General features: G+C 47.0%; 1 long non-coding RNA gene across 1 annotated transcript; it reads right to left on the reverse strand.

Annotated features, from left to right (window-relative positions):
* Positions 1-2,930: 2,930 nt before the first annotated feature.
* On the reverse strand, positions 2,931-4,623 carry LOC140846166 (uncharacterized). Its single transcript, XR_012125081.1, has 2 exons — positions 4,383-4,623; positions 2,931-3,971 (listed from the first exon to the last, which is right to left on the reverse strand). It is a non-coding gene; the product is annotated as an uncharacterized lncRNA (long non-coding RNA).
* Positions 4,624-15,790: the final 11,167 nt, after the last annotated feature.

Below are 15,790 nucleotides of genomic sequence, written 5' to 3' on the forward strand. Positions count from 1 at the left end.
CCCAGTGCCCTGATCCTTCCAAAAGCAGCAGTGCCCTGGGCACGGACTCTAATGGGCAAACCTCAGCCTCACCTTACGTCATGTTTGCACACTCCATTGTTGGCTGCTCCCCGATTTCAGAAGCACATCCTTTCCCTCGTTCTCTGATGTGACGCCTTCCTGGTCTCCCTTCCATCTTCCTGCCTCTCTTTACTCTCACGGACTCTTCTCCTTCCGTTTGCCTCGTTTGACTCAAGGTTCTTCCTTAAATCCTAATGTCTTCTCCTCTTAAACACACTCCCTTCCTTTCATAGGTTCCTTTCCATCTCTATGCAGAAGATTCTCAAATTGTTTCCTGCCTCAAGATCTCTTAGCCAGATCTTGAGTGTATATATGTAATTGTCTATTGAAAATTTCTATTTTACGTTGCAAAGACACCTCGTCTCACCAGGCCCCAAGTCAAATTCCTTACTACCTCAGCCTCACCCTTTCCCGTTTTACTCACCACTCTAAGCATCCTTGATTTATCACCAGCCGCACAGGTGACTGTTCCTGCCTCTTCCCCCCTCTTTCTTCCTCAGGGTCTCTTCTACCTCTTTGGCATCTGGCGATTCTATCCACTTATCACAATTACTATCACCATTACCTTAGGTCAAGTCTTTATCATCCCTTGGCTGGATTATATCAGCCTTCTGTCTTCCCACCTACAATAATCTTCCCCTTCTAATCCATTACTCATATTGCCCCCCTAGTAAATGTTCAAACTATAACTTAATCATGCCTCTAACTGCTTACAAATTTAATGACTCAACATGCCATCAGGATAAGGTCAAAACTCCTAAACTGTGAGCCAACAGTTAGCACCTCTCTAATTCAGCCACGGATCTCACTACTCCCCCATGTCACATAGGTAAGTGCGTGTGTACATACACAGACGAATGACTTACATGTACATGTTTACCCACAGTTGCTAAGCTATCTATTGATACTTCCCTTCATATATTAAAAAACTGTGAACATTATTCTTAGGTGGGCATGACTTGTAAAGCCCAGTTACTTTTATTATTTTAGACTGAAAGGTTTCCAAATCAAGTCCCTTGACGTAGCAGGTAGATACACTTGCAAGTGAAAGTGGAACGTTGCTAAGTTTGATTTGGCAGGTGATACTACAGGTAATCCTTACTGAGCACGCACAGCATGTCAGTCTGCATTCTTAGCACTTAATGCATAATTGGTTATAGAATCCTCACAACAACCTAGTGAGATAGCTGCTATCCCAAACCATAGATGATAACCTGAGGCACAGTCAGGTCTAGCAACTTCCCCAAAGTCGCACAGCTGGTGAGCAACCTGCCACGTCTCCTTCCTCAGAGGCGTGGACAACCAGCCCTTTCCTGCAATTAGCAGTCACTGGATAGCAGCACCGCTTGGCTTTTCTGTAAATAATACTGAAAACCCTATCCTCACCTTTAAAACCCTTAAGGGGTCTAGGTGAAAAGTCCTTTTGTTAGAGGGCTTTTATGTGTGAATGGTCTTGCCAGCCTTTGATTTCTCTTCCAATCTTTGCTATGTTTACGTATGTAATTGTGGAATCTATCACATGAGACTGTACAAAACCAACTCAGAATTAACTTTGTCCTTTGAAGCCAAATGCACAAATGCTAATCCCTGCTTGTGCTGCAAGGCAGGGTGATGCCCGCACATGTGCCATCGTTTCCCACAAGCTTGAGCAAGGCATGCACGGGACACTGAGTTTCCTTCCTAAGTTTCAGGACTGACCTCTAATTTGTGGGACCCAGGCAAAATGAAAATGCAGGGCGTCTTGTTGAAAGGTTATTGAGAATTCCAAGGGGCTGACAGCAGAGCATTACACCAGGCGTGGGGCCCTGGTAAGCACAGGAAGCAGGCATGTCCTTCCTAACGGCGTGCGCAACCACTCCCCTGCCTCCACGTGGCGATCGCTGGGCAGCCATGTGGCTTAGCTCTTCTGCATGTGACACTAAAAATTCCAAAGCACCTTTAGGTTGTTTAAGATGGCGATCCTCCCTTTATCACAGCACAGAACTTTTATAATCAAATTGGGAATCTGGCACATAGGAATCTACATGGTTCAGACAGCAAAACACCCAATTTACAACTCTGTGTGATTGAAACATATGCTCCTATCTCAGAGATAAACAGACCGACCACAGTACCTGCTATAAGGCCACTTAGCTGTAGACGTCAGGAGCCAAGAGTTAAGCCCAGAGCTGCCTATCTCCAAAATCTGTGGTTTTTCCTTGTATTGTGCTGCTTTTTTTTGTGGGATGGAGAAGAGTCCTGGATAAAGTGAGATCATGAGATGTTTGGGTTTTACCCCAGACAAAAAAAGCTTTCCTCTTGTTTCTCTGTATGTCCCCCCTGTTGATCCCAGATTCTTCAATCATGGGCATGTATGTCCAAGACAATATATGATTTTTAAAAAGAGCGAGGCTGTCTTCTGAGGCTTGCTGAGGTCCCTCCTGGGAGTCATGGTCACTCAGACACAGTCCACTGGGAGTTACAAGGCGAGCTGTTGCATCATATCATCAGACCTTTGAAACCAACTGAGAAAAATCTTCTTCTGCCAAGAGGCAAGTCTCCAGGCTCTGCAACAAATATCAATTCCAATTTGGTTGAAGTTGTGCAGGGGAATTTTTTCTCTGTTTCTCATGGTTCCAGAAGTGATTCTCTGCACATTGGTTGGAGATTAACCTGAAGTATGTCATATTTTCCATCCAGATTGAAAGGGATGTGCATTTTAACCACTCCCTCTAGAGCAGAGCCAGGGCACGCATTTTCCATCTAGACTGAAGAGGATGCGTGTTTATTCATGCCTCCTAAACCAGAGCTGGGCATAAAGCATGTTGGAACTCTGAGCTGAGAACAGTGCATAATCTGCAGAGCCGATCATCTTGTTTTAGACAACGGAGAAAAGAATTATAATTTTTTATTAGAGCTCTTGTGAACAGTTATATTGTCCGGTCAAGGTTATTAGCCATCGAGACATTCACAAGCGGGTCTCCTTGGCACAACCTGGCTTTGAGTTTGACAGCAAATCAGATGACTTCATAGTGTTTAATACTCACTAAGTGTTAACACTGGGCTGGGCTCTGGGGACCACGTAACCCAAATGCCATGTTTCACAGATGAGGACAGTGATGATTGGAGATGTTTCAAGGTGGCTGGAGTCACAAAGCTAACATGTGAGCTGTCCTGGAATCAAGGCTTCTCATCCCAGGCTGCTCTCCCCACCTGTCCACTGCTGCCTGGTTGCACTTAGCTGGAGTGTTAACTCTGCTTGCTGTTACCCGTCAGCAATTCCCAGTTCAGCAAGGAAATTCTTTGAGATGGGAATCTTCCAAGTCTTACTGAGAATACACTCACTGTTCGTTTCCTTTTTAAATATCTAGCACAGCATTAGGCACGGTGTCCTGTGCCTATGGAGCCTGCCATCATTCCGCATCCATTTGATCAGTCAACAAATATGCATTAAGCATAAATAATTACTAGCTGTTTATGAGGATAGAATTCATTGTTCATTTCCACTACAATAAATAGGGCATGATTCCCCGAGAGGAGCTTACAGTCCAGGGGAATGATGCATGAACAATTAATCATAGTTTGATTAATAATTACATGTATATATATATTCAGGAATAAAGGTGCCATATAAACCCCTGCAAAAAAATGATGAACTTTTGCAAAAGTCTTTCTTGAGTGGGTGGCATGTGGAATCAAATGTTTCCAATGGAATCAGAGGTGGGAACTGCACTGAGGAGGAGGGAAGGGCGTGAATGAATGCACAGAGGTGCAGAGGGACAGCCATACCCTGAGATGGTGGCCAGGCTGGCACGGCAGGAGGGTAGGGGTGTGGAGGCAGAAAGACAAGGTCACACCAGTTCTTGGAGGCCAGCGGCCATCAGGCAAAGGACACGGGCGTTGTCATGAACAACAGGATCAACACGGTGGTGCTGGAAAAGCAGGGCAGAGAAATCCTAAAATAGCTCCCTAAATCTTTTAGAATCTGAAATCTTCAGCAAATCCCCTCCCTCACACACAGCAGCCAAGCACCAAACAAATGCAGTAAAATCTTTGTGTTTGTACATCGGTGCAGTATCACAAAGCCCGTCCTGATCGTTGGCCCGCTGGGTCCTCGCTGTAGCCCTTCGCGGTAGGCAGGAAGCAGTTCACACCTGCATTTCACAGGTGATGAAGTAAAGGCTTGGAAGGCTAGACTCAGTTCACCGAGGGCCTGTAGGCACCTGCCCAGTCCTCCCGTTCTGAAGGCAGTGGCCTCTCAGGCAGTGACTCGCGATGGCCTTGTCCCCTGACCTCCACCACACCCTCCAAGGTTGTTCCCTGTACCTCGTCACTGCCAATACCTGCAACATCGCCACGTTAACCTGTGCCCCAACAGTCAAGGTGAGGTTTCCGTGGGCTGGTAGACAGGACCCCTGCATGGCTTCTGACACTCAGAAAGGAAGGTGGTGAAAGAGCGGATGGTCAAGGGTGGCAGCATTCCTGTATGAAAGGGCAGAGGGGTGACAGTGGAGACAGCAGAGTTGGAGGGAAGGGCAGGACTCCCAGAGGGTCACGGAGCTGCAGGGGCTGAGAGGCTGTCCGGTCACATTTTCTAGATGAGACTGCTCAAGTCCAGGGTAGGGCCATTTACTCTGGTTCAAAAATAGCTCTGACATGGCAGAGCCGGGATGGAAACTTGGACATCCGACTTCCTCTGGTGTCCTTTCAGCCACCCCCGCCTCATCTCAGGGAGAAGGGAGAGCTGCTCGTCAGAATAAAATAGGACCGTGAGAAGACGTAACAAAAATCTCAGTCATTTGATTTAACTCGAGGGCGAAGGACATGAGTACTCAGATCATCAACCATCTTTAACAGATTATTTTCAAATTTAGATGGTAACAAAAACTAAGCTTAAAAAAGTGTTGTTAAATAATGATGCTCAGTGGTCTGTTTTAATTAGCACACTATTGTTAATGCACATTGTTCATAAATGGACATTTTGTGTAAAAACATAAGCAATGCATTTTTAACATACAACTATTCTCTCTACGGTAACTAGGAACTGTTTTCTCTCTTGAATTCCAGCACATTTCTGCCCCTCTCGTTGTCAGGCAGGCACTTACTTGTGTATGCACTTACGTATCCTTATTTCTGAGCACATCAGGAAGATGTCATCGTTTCCCCAGTGACGATGACACGCCCCACCATGCATATTTCCAGCCCCCAGAGCTGTGTGGAGGCTGGGAGGCTCTCCAAGCCTTGGCAGGAAGCAGCTTTTCCAAAGAACCAGATTCTCCTCTCTTCCCAGGGACCAGCAGATCTCTGGCCTTAGGGATTCCTTTCTGGCTGAGGGACACACAGCCAGGACACAGCTACAAAATGGAGTAGAAGAGGAGTTCCCTGGGGTCACGTCACTGAGGTCAAGCTATAATAAACTACTAAGAAACATTAGCTTCTCTTCAGTTAGTTTTCTATATAGTTAATCAGAAAATGCTTTCTTCTGTTTAAATTAAATATACTAATGCACTGTGAACAGTCACACTTAGCTGCAGCCATAAGGAATGGTTCTGGGCCCTAAAAGTACATCTGGGAGAGTGCCTGCCACCCCGACACCTGGCCATTCTATCATCTGCGACATGACAGTCCTTGGAATCTGGCAGTGATACAGAGATGCACAGCTGTCCTGTATTTTGCGCCCACTCGCCCATGGAGGACCCCTGGCTTCCAGTCTCTCAGTTACGCCTGAAAATCTGCAAGTGTTAGGGTGGCATTGTGTATTTTCCTCGGTCCTTGTCCAGCCACAACAAAGAACTGAAGGGCAGAGACACAGCAGTGAAGCAGAATAAAAATTTTATTGAAAGTTACTTAAAGAGAGAAAAACTGCAGGCGACCTCAGGGAGGAGAGTCACCCTAAAGGTTGAAGAGAGGGAGTTTAAGGTTAAAAGTTTACGCACTTATAAAGTGCAGGTGACCCCAGAGAGAGGAGTGCACCGAAAGGTCGAGGGTGCCCCCTTTTAAGGATTTCTCAGGAATGTGACCACGGGCTGGGGGTGCAGACTTGTCAAGGTGTCCCCGACTATTTAAAATTAACTTAACACCAGAAATTTACTGCTCTGATTTCTCCCTGAGTTGCTGACATCTTGGTCTGGGAACATATCAAACACAACTGCCTGCCCAGCCCGCAAGGTGGGCTGAGTCATTGTCTGTTTGCTAAAGAGTAAGTTAAGAATCTTTTACTATGTTGTTTACTGCTGGGCCTGCTTGCTAAATTAGTTGCCCAGATTGCAAATTACTTGATTAGGGCTGAAGGAGGAAAAACAGCATAGAGGTAAAGTTAAAAAATAAGCTGAGCCTGCATGATTAAGGCAATAAAGACACGGGCTATGCTGAGATACCCTCCTTTATGTGGGGAATATCAGACATTTCCTGGCCACGTTACTCCTGGCCTTCTGAGCATTAGCTGATTAATTTATTAACTCTGAGTCTTTTCTGGGTTTCTAGTTTTAACTGGTTAACTTTTTGAGTCCCTTCTGGTGGGCTTTATGGCCTTATTCTCTTTCTACCCCAGTCATACCTATTTTCCTGCCTAATGCAGCCACACGTATATGCCCACGATGCGCCCTTGCCCAGCAACCATCACACGCCTGCTGCGTTTTCCCTCCCTGACTCTCGTTCCCACCATCCACCCGGGATGCCATCCTCTGCCCCCTCCAGGGGGTGTCACCCCCATTCCCCTGGGGATGCTGTGGACAGTGTTCCTGAGCTGCCGCCCCATCCCCTGGGCCCTATGCTCCCCACTCTGCCATCCTCGGGGCCCCAGGGTTTCTCTAGAGGAATGAACTTGTTAGGGAAAATCCTCTGCAGGGCAGACCTCACAGGCATGGCTGCCTGGCAGAGGCCTGGGGAGCAGACAGGTAGCTAATTCCTCCATGTGTGAAAACGGTGTGACCATTTACCCTGGAAGATGGGGAGAGAGGCGGGCATAAATAAGGAGCCCTAGGGGGCACGTGGGGACCCAAGGGCCAGCAGACGCCTCCTGGAGTTGGAGGTGAGGTAGAAGAGGGAAGCCTTTGTACAGACGTTTTGTTTCCACAGAGCAGCCCCCATCTGTCTCACAGACACCCCCAGGCAGCCCCGTCCATATACTGAACTGGGCATGACATGCACACAACCGAGAAAAGGAAACACAAACTGGTCTCGGGAAGGGTCACTTGGTACCGAGATAAGGGATGACAAAGTGGAGTGATTAGAGAATCAGATCAAATGACGGCCAGGTGCCCCCAGTGGGAGTGAAGCTAAGAGATGACCTTCTCCTCGGACAATTTTTGTCTCTTCAGCGCCGACTCTGGGGCCAGATAATTCTTGCCACATGGGGTTGTCCTGTGCATCATGAGACGTTTGTCAGCCTTGCTGACCTCTGCCCACTAGGTGCCAGAACATTCTCCCAGCTGTGCTGACCAGCAGTGTCCCTGGACCTCGCTGGCTGCATGTCTCCTGGGGGCAAAGGGGCTTCCGCCAAGAACAACTGTGCTCCAGGAAGTTGGAAGAAAAGTGAATTATGGTTAAAATCCAATTTGGGAGAGATAGGAAATGCCCACGCTGGTTGTCTTTATTGCCATTCTAGAATTTTATTTTTAAGCATTGGTCCTGACTGAATAATGGTGTAGATGCCCAGGCAGCATAGCTCTTGCTTACTTTTCCAGAACCTTCCTCCTCTGCACCACATGTACACTCAAGAGCCATTGCCTGGACTTATCTTCCTGCTACTACGTCCACCTTTCACTTCTGCTCAAAGGTCACCTCTTTATCAGTTTCACTCTCCCACCTATCATTCCACAGGTGGTTCCCAAATGCAGCTCCCTGTCCACTCGGACTGAGTCACTCCGTCCTAGGTTTCCAAAAGCTTTTATGCCGACCCTTCAGGTACTCATCTGCCCACCTCTCAATCATGTGCAGAGATCTCTCTTCACAGCGGACGGTAGGGTCCCCAGAGCAGAGCCCTCCCTCATCCATCTCGAGTCACCAATAACACTGCGCGTCTGCCTCGTCTCACGTCGTGGCAAAGCTGTGTGTTAGAAACTGACGTTCAAGGACCTTTAGGGTCTTTACACTATAAAACCAATTGACTGTAGCTCTGGATATGGACATGGCATTTTTATTCTTACCAGGAATAAAAGTAAAAATTATAATGATGATGATTTAAAAGTCCATGGAAGTCAGTGATTACCAAGTCACTGGAGATGTTCAGGAGTAGAATAAGTTTTTGTAGCATGTGGGTGACAAGCCGGTTTTGAAATTGTGTAGGATGTCTTCACAGTGAGGAAATGGAAGGGGAAAGTTAACAGGAGAGTTTTGATGGAGAAATGGAGGAAGATGAACGATTCAGCTGATGGAGCTGCAGGTCAAGAGGATATCAAGTCATGAAATCGAGAAGCATATTGATGTGCGAAAGGAGAAAGATTGAAAAGACAGCCTAGGAGAAGCACGTGAGCCTGAGCAAGAGCTTCTGAAGAGGTGGTAGGAGGTCAAAAGAGGAAGAAAAGACATAGAAAGAATAATTTTATCCAATATTTTCACATTGCATTTCTGAAAAGGAACTGCAGTCGTAGTTTTTAAAGCAAAAATCACACGCTGATGATTTGCAGATGCATCTTATATTCACTCAACAAACACCGACTAGGAATCTTCCTTGTACCGTCACGGTCTGTCCATGATGGTCTCTCCCAGGCACTGGCTCAGGCGAGCAAGACAAGCAGTGACCTACACCCGGTGCCCCAAGGCTCCGTCCTCCTGGGGGCTGCTGGGGAGGCTTAGAAAGGACAATAGCTTAAGAGGTTTTTTGGGAATATTTAAAAAGCAATTCCTGACATTCAGCGAATGTCCCCTTTTTACCTCACCTGCTCCTGGGGAATCTGCACAGTGCCTTGCAGAAGGGCTCTGCACGGGGACCGTGGATTTAGACGTTGTCTGATGCGCAGTCCTTCCCGGGACCTCTGCATGGCACCCTTGTGCAGGTCAGACAGCCTCTCCCCTGCTGGTTTGAATGGAAGGAGCGTCCTTTCCAACTCTTACCTGTTGATTCTGTATGAGGAGCTCATATTCTCCCCGAGAAACAGGGTTTTTAAATGTCTGTGTTCTCAGATTTCTCAGGAGCTGAGGGAAATAACTGGCCAAGCGTGTTTGTTCAGGAAAAACCACCAGGCCCAGTGCCTTGTCACTGCTTCCAGGAAGAGGGCAATGCTCTATCTGCAGGCCGGCCGCCTTTCATTCCAGGAGCCTGGCCTGCAGTGCTGGCCCACGTGCCCTGTTGGGAGAGACCCAGGCTGTGCACCACCTGGATGCACTGGCCCCTCCACCTTGAGAGTCACATAAAAGCACAGGAAAAATTAAGTCTCCCTGCAGCTCCCCGGAGGGGGCACCAGGGTACCAGGGCTTTGGAATTTGCAGCAGGAGTGTTTCCAGTTTTCACCCGATGGTGCCATGTAGATGCTTGCATTTACTCGGACAGACCGGGAATGCTCTAAGATAAATAAACTTCTACACGGCATGGTACACTGGGGCTGAAAGAGCACACTTGATTCATTCGCTCCCTCAGAACCTGCTCAGAAATCCCTGGAAGATTTCAGGTTGAATTTCCTTGTTTTCTATGCATCGCAATCTCCATCATTGCCATTTACTAAGCTTTCATGACTTTTTGTTATTTTGCTGTCACATCTGGACACTCCGAGGAACAATTGCTCAGACAGAAGCCAAGTTTGCTTTTGAGGAGAGAACCGCTCAATCCAGGGAACCGCACTGAGGCAAACAGTGACACAAGCCCCACACCTCTGTGTGCCCGGGAGCTTCCCGAGGTGGTTCTCAGGCCCGTCTTTCAGCCCCACCTGAACGGCAGGGAATGGAGGTTTCAGGACTCCTCAAACCACCGAGCCACAGAGGCAGGCTAACGACTGGAGTTTGGGCCAAAAGGTGGCGAGCAGGGCCTGGCAGAGGCTGGGAGCTGGGGAAACAGGGCTTGCACGCAGTGGGCGCGGTCGCAGCAGCCCGGTGCTGTCAGCGCTCTGGTCGCCCCTTGGGCAAAATCCCCGCGAAGTGGCTTGATGGACAGCAGGGCAGTTGATGCTGCGGCTTAAAAAATATCCTCGTCAGCTAATGTTTGTCATGATGTCTCTCACTTGAAAATGTGCTTTGCACATGTGGGTCCTAATGAATTGTAGTTTCCAGTGACAGTGGAGCCCAGTGAACTGAAAGCCCCTTTGGCACCGACTTGCCAGCTGTCCCGTGAGCAGCACGATGAACGCGCATCCTGCTGGCAGCGTTTGGGTCTGTAGGAAGCTTTGCGAGCCCACCGAGGAGGGGGCACAAGGGCTCATGACACATATGATGCCAAGCACTCCAACGAACACAGAAAAATTCAGTCCATCATCTGGGGATTTATCCACATGACACCAAACATCTGGAAGGCTGAGTGTTTCCAGTTTTCGCCCGATGGTGCCACGTAGATGCTCACGTTTACTCGGACAGACCGGGAAGGCTCTAAGATAAATAAACTTCTGCACGGCATGGCGCACTGGGGCCCAAAGAGCACACTTCATTCATTCGCTCCCTCAGTGACTATATGGAGCGTAGGGGGAGAGCTGCATGTCACCAACCACTCCTTCGGGATGAAAGACAGACCCACGGGGAGCACTGAGTCGGACAGAGGACAGCGGGCACAGTGCCGGGTAATGACGGCCGCCACGCAGGAGGAAATGGGAGGCCGTGGGAAGGTGGAGCAGGGACGAGCGACCTCTGCCTGACAGTTCGCAAATTTCACAGACAAGGTGGCATGTGAATAAGGCTATATGACATTCCCGCAGAGAGGGGTGTGCCAGGCAAAAGGGCAGGGCGGAGTGACGCATGCAAAGACCGAGGGACGCTTACAACAGCATTTTTGGGAAAGGAGAAATTAGGAGGGGGGAGAACACAGGGCTCTGGCTGCCCCTTCCTGAGGAGCTGTGTGCTCAGGGCCTGGCGGCCACCCTTTTCTAGTACACCTTCCATGAAGCACGCTGGGGGCGCCCCACACTGAGGGGAGACCAAGGCAGCGCTGAGCAGGCGGACATGGCCCACCACGGTCAAGCGCTGACAGCTCCTTACCTGCTTTACGGCTTAGGTGTCTACACACATGTATGTGAGCCCCACTGACACTCTTGAGCAGCTTTTGTCAGTTTAGGGACAAGTCTGTATCCGGGGACACTGGTCAGAGCAGCTGGAGAGAGAGGCTGAAGCTGGATGCAGTGTGGCCCGTAACAGGCTCAGCAGAGGCGCCTCTAAACAGCTGCGTGAGCCTCTCCCTTCCCAGCTCCTGCCTGCAGAGGAGCTTCCCATTACTAATCTGCTGTCACATTTATTATCCATAACATAGCTCTTAATTGTGGAATATCTAATTGGTTAATGAATATCATCGGAACTCCCCAAGCAGAGCTCTGACACGCACTCCGACACAAGGTGACCGACGCCTGACATTCCTGTCTCACCGCCCGTGGGTGTCTTGTAGAGTTTTAGGGTGGTGGTTTTCCTAACAGCCACTTAATGATCCTTTGCCAAAAGTTGTTGATGGAAAACAAATTTCAGGGTCACTGACCCATGTGCCCACGCCAACCTTTTTAGATCCTCCCTCCTTCCAGGGCTGCTATGTGATTTGAAGCACCTGGTGCAAAATGAAAATATGGGGATTCTTGTTAAAAAATGATTAAGAATGTCAGGAAGGCAATAGCAGAATATTAAACCAAGCATGGGTGCCTTCTTGTGTGGGGTCCTGGGTGACTGCAAAGCTCTGCTTCCCTTTGTGCATTCAAGACAGGGTGCACATCCTCTGGGCTTTGTTAGTGAATCAGTGAAAATGGTCTTTACAAGTCTTTCCCAAAGGGTGGTCCGCGGTAGACGAGATGAGTTTAGGCAGTACACAGATGGAGTTTTGTTTGGTGTAATAGTTATGTACCAATGTGTTATGATATATGCAACAGGCAAATATGCTTTGGGGAAATAGTGTTTGCACATCAATCAATGATTTCATGTTTATTATTGTTTGGGACAAGGCTAAGTTAAAAAGCATACTGAATTAAAGAAAAGTATTAAATTAGAGTATGGATGGTATACAGAGGTACAAAGTATCAAATGGTGCTTCCATGACTGGAGTTTGGAACAGTGGAAAAACCTTATAGTTAAGGTGGCCCAATGACCAAGTATTTGGGTAGCATCCTTGGGCCACAGCTGACCTTTGGTTTTCTGTTCTGGCTCATCTCTTTTTCTGTGTTTTCCCATCACGCTGGTGAAAGCTTTTCAATTACGGAAAAAGGCCTCTAAGTCTGGGGCCTGGTCGGAGGCAGTCTCCAGAAATCCCGAGGTTTCAAAGCCCATCAGCCCACCCCCACGCCGGTCCCCGTGCCCTTCTCTGACCCTATTCTGCAGAAGACTCTTCTCTACTTGGAACGAAGTTCAGAGCTCTTTCTACCCATTTCCTGGTCATCCCTCCATCCTGGTTTTTGCTCTTCCCAATTTTAAACAGGTGCTCTCAAAATTTAGCAAAGAATATTGAGATAATTGCCTGAATTTATGCCCCTTGTTTATCTAAAAGGGTATAAAAGGGCATAAAAGGGTACAAAGTGAAACCCTTAATCTTGATAGTTTCAACAATAGAGTATTAACAAATCCCCATTGCCCAGTAGCTTGCAAGCCTCTATATCTAGCCTGTATCTAGGAATAAGGAAGGCTTATATCTGGCTTTTCCACTTCTCAAACCCAAAACATTTGCACCATTCTTTGCAGGGCACTGGGCCCCAGGGCCCCAGTATTCCTCTGCAGAATGACGTTTCTTCCTAAATCCACCTAGGACTACTGCTCCAAAGTCCCGACAGACATTAATCTTATGATTTGGGAACAAGGAATCAGAATGCCTGGGAATTCCCAAAGTCATACGTTATTGCTAAAGTACTTCCAACATTCTTCACACTTCTTGCTCATTATTATGGATATCTAAAAAGTGTTGTTTAGTAAATGTATTTATTATTAATTTGTTAATGTTTATTAACAACTAGGAATAGATACTAAGTTTGGAGGTCCTAAAAGGAAGGATAGCAAATGCCCAGACCCTGGAGAGCACCAGGAAGCATTACTGGTAGGTATTTATGTAACTGTAACAGTTAGATCTTCAACAAGGTAATAGCAGTGCACAGAATCCCATGTCAGTATTTTCAATTTAAGGGCTTGCTTTGCATCCAAAACCTGTTATTTCTAGAAACGCTGCTCGTAGGATTTGTACGACATACTCCACTTGATTAAACTTACTAATGTTAGTTTTATCTGCAAGAGTGATTCCCTCGTGCCACACGCCTGTCCCACGGTAACTGCTACCAGATTAGATGATCTGTATGTGCCCCTGTCCTGGACCCTAAAAGGCCAACTGTGGTCACCCCACCCCACATGTCCTCAGACTCCTGTGACTGGGCACCTTCTCTGTGTTATTGGTGAATTTTGATTCTCCCCGGAGATAAACACTTCTCTCCCCATTTTCCCAGTTTCTCAGCCGATTTTACTTGGGACTCATGGTTTAGAAAAGAAAATAGTGGTGAAGAAACACTGGGCAGATGTTTCCACATGGAAACGGTGTGTAAGACGGCAGGGTCCAGGCCCATGGGCGGGGGCGGGAGGCAGTTAGTCAAATTATTTGTGCTTCAGGAACCAGGATTGCAGCCCCTACATAAGGTTTTACCAGCACTTCTTTCTTTTGAAATAAACCTTAACCTCATATTAGGTAATGCATGTCCTACATGGATCTCAATCCCACTATTTTCCTGGGAAGAACTATTATTTAGGACCTAATTACCGGCTGCTTGTTTACCCTTTCTGTGGCTGTCAGATCACTGCTAAATGGGGGCCTCATAAACAAGACTAGCATGTCCTCCCCGACCATGTAGACATGTGTTTCCCATTTAAGCATTTCATTGCCCCAACTGAAAACACATCAGCTGTGTCTTTGGGCTCTTAAGGGGAGAAGGTTGGGATTTATTCCTGGACAAGTCTGAGGAAAACATTACCCTAATGGATGAAATATGTCTGTGCTAAAGACTTCTTAAAAGTGCTGAACTGATCTTTCCCAACTTGATTCCCTCTTCCTTGAAACGAGAGAAAATGCAAAGAAGTCTGTCAGCGTTGTCCTAGCTCCGTCCTCAAATGAGGAGTTGATGGGTGAAGCTTGCTCAGGTTTCGGCAAGCTTCAAAGGAGTCCTCACCACCTCTCAGGCGGTTCAGACACCTTGACGGGGAGGCCCAGAAATGCCATTCTCTCTTGGCCTTTACAGCAACAGAAACCACTTCCTGTCTCCCAAAGCCAAATTCCTCCTTCAGGTTTTCCCAAGAAAGCTGTCACTGATTTTTCGATGTTCAGTGCGGTCAGCAAGGAAATTCGTTCTGGAAGAAATATTGGACTTTCTGCATAGAAAATAATGGTCTCCTTAAGACTACAAGCCCACTGTGGGGGAATTTTGGCTTGTTTTATGTTTTGTACCCTGATAGAGGACAGGAAATAGGAAAACAGATTATTTTCCTTGGCAAACCCAAGGTATGTTTGGTTTAGCAATTGGACAACTTTAAAGTTCAAGCTGGGCAGCAATGACATGGAGACATTCTCAAAGCTGTGTGTCCAGGCCTGAAGCAAAATCAGGAAAGTTCATCAACAGTAATGGTTTTATTCTGAAATTTGTGTGATAGGGCTTCCCTGCATGCAAAATATGCTGTTGTGGTTTTTTTTCTCTGTCTTTCTTTTTTGAGTTTGATTTTGCCATAAAAGGTTTGGAAACTCAAAGAAACTTGAGAGCTGCAGGCCACACAGTGCCCGCAAAGAAGAAATCACCCCAGAAGTGGGCACCTTGTTTGTCTCGGTGCAATGCCCCTCAGGCATTGAAAATATATCACAATAGTGTAAAAAGCATGTTTAAAAGTTATCCTCCTAGAGCTATCTGACTCACACTTGGAATGAAATGTAATTAGAAGTCACTTTTCCATCACTCGCATCGGTGAGCCGCCACCTGCAGAGCGTACGGTGCCTCACCTGTGTGGGCTGGTCTCTAGGGCCCACCTGACTGCGCCGTTTGGCCGCGATCCCTTCGCAGAATCAGTGGGGGTCAGTCTGCAGTTCTACCTAAATCATCCTCTGGCTTCCATATTCCACAGTGTGATGCCTATCATTTTGAATTTTAATTTTTTAAAGTAAGACCCAAGATTTTCCTTATGATTGTCGCCTGTGATATACAGTGAGACCCCCGTTGACAGGATGATTCACATCTGTGTGAAACGGAAGTACCTTATCTCATACTGAAAATCATATTCAGTTTGTATTTGGTACCGACTTTATTACCTCCCTGCAATAGACTGTGCTTAAATTTCAGCGTATTTCAATGTGAACAGACAGATATATTTTTCACCAAAATAAGTATAAATATAAACAAAAACAATAATAAAGATCATAATAATGGTACCATTGCTGGTTTGCAGGCCCTAGTCCTTTAGGCAATTACTCCTTTAGTCCTTGAGGCAATTCTGAATATAATAATATTCTCTGAAGTTGTAGTGGGCGTTTTGTTTGGGATATGGGTGCCTAATTAAGCCAATTAATCAAAGAAGTTGGTCATTACTGTGCAGTTCAAGAGCCACAGATCATAACTGGATGCTACAACTCAGACCTTAAAGCACAGGGTCATTCAAGAAGCTTCTGTTTCTACTGCCACATACC

This window comes from Manis javanica, chromosome 14 (genome assembly GCF_040802235.1).
Source record: "Manis javanica isolate MJ-LG chromosome 14, MJ_LKY, whole genome shotgun sequence".
Classification (NCBI taxonomy): Eukaryota; Metazoa; Chordata; class Mammalia; order Pholidota; family Manidae; genus Manis; species Manis javanica.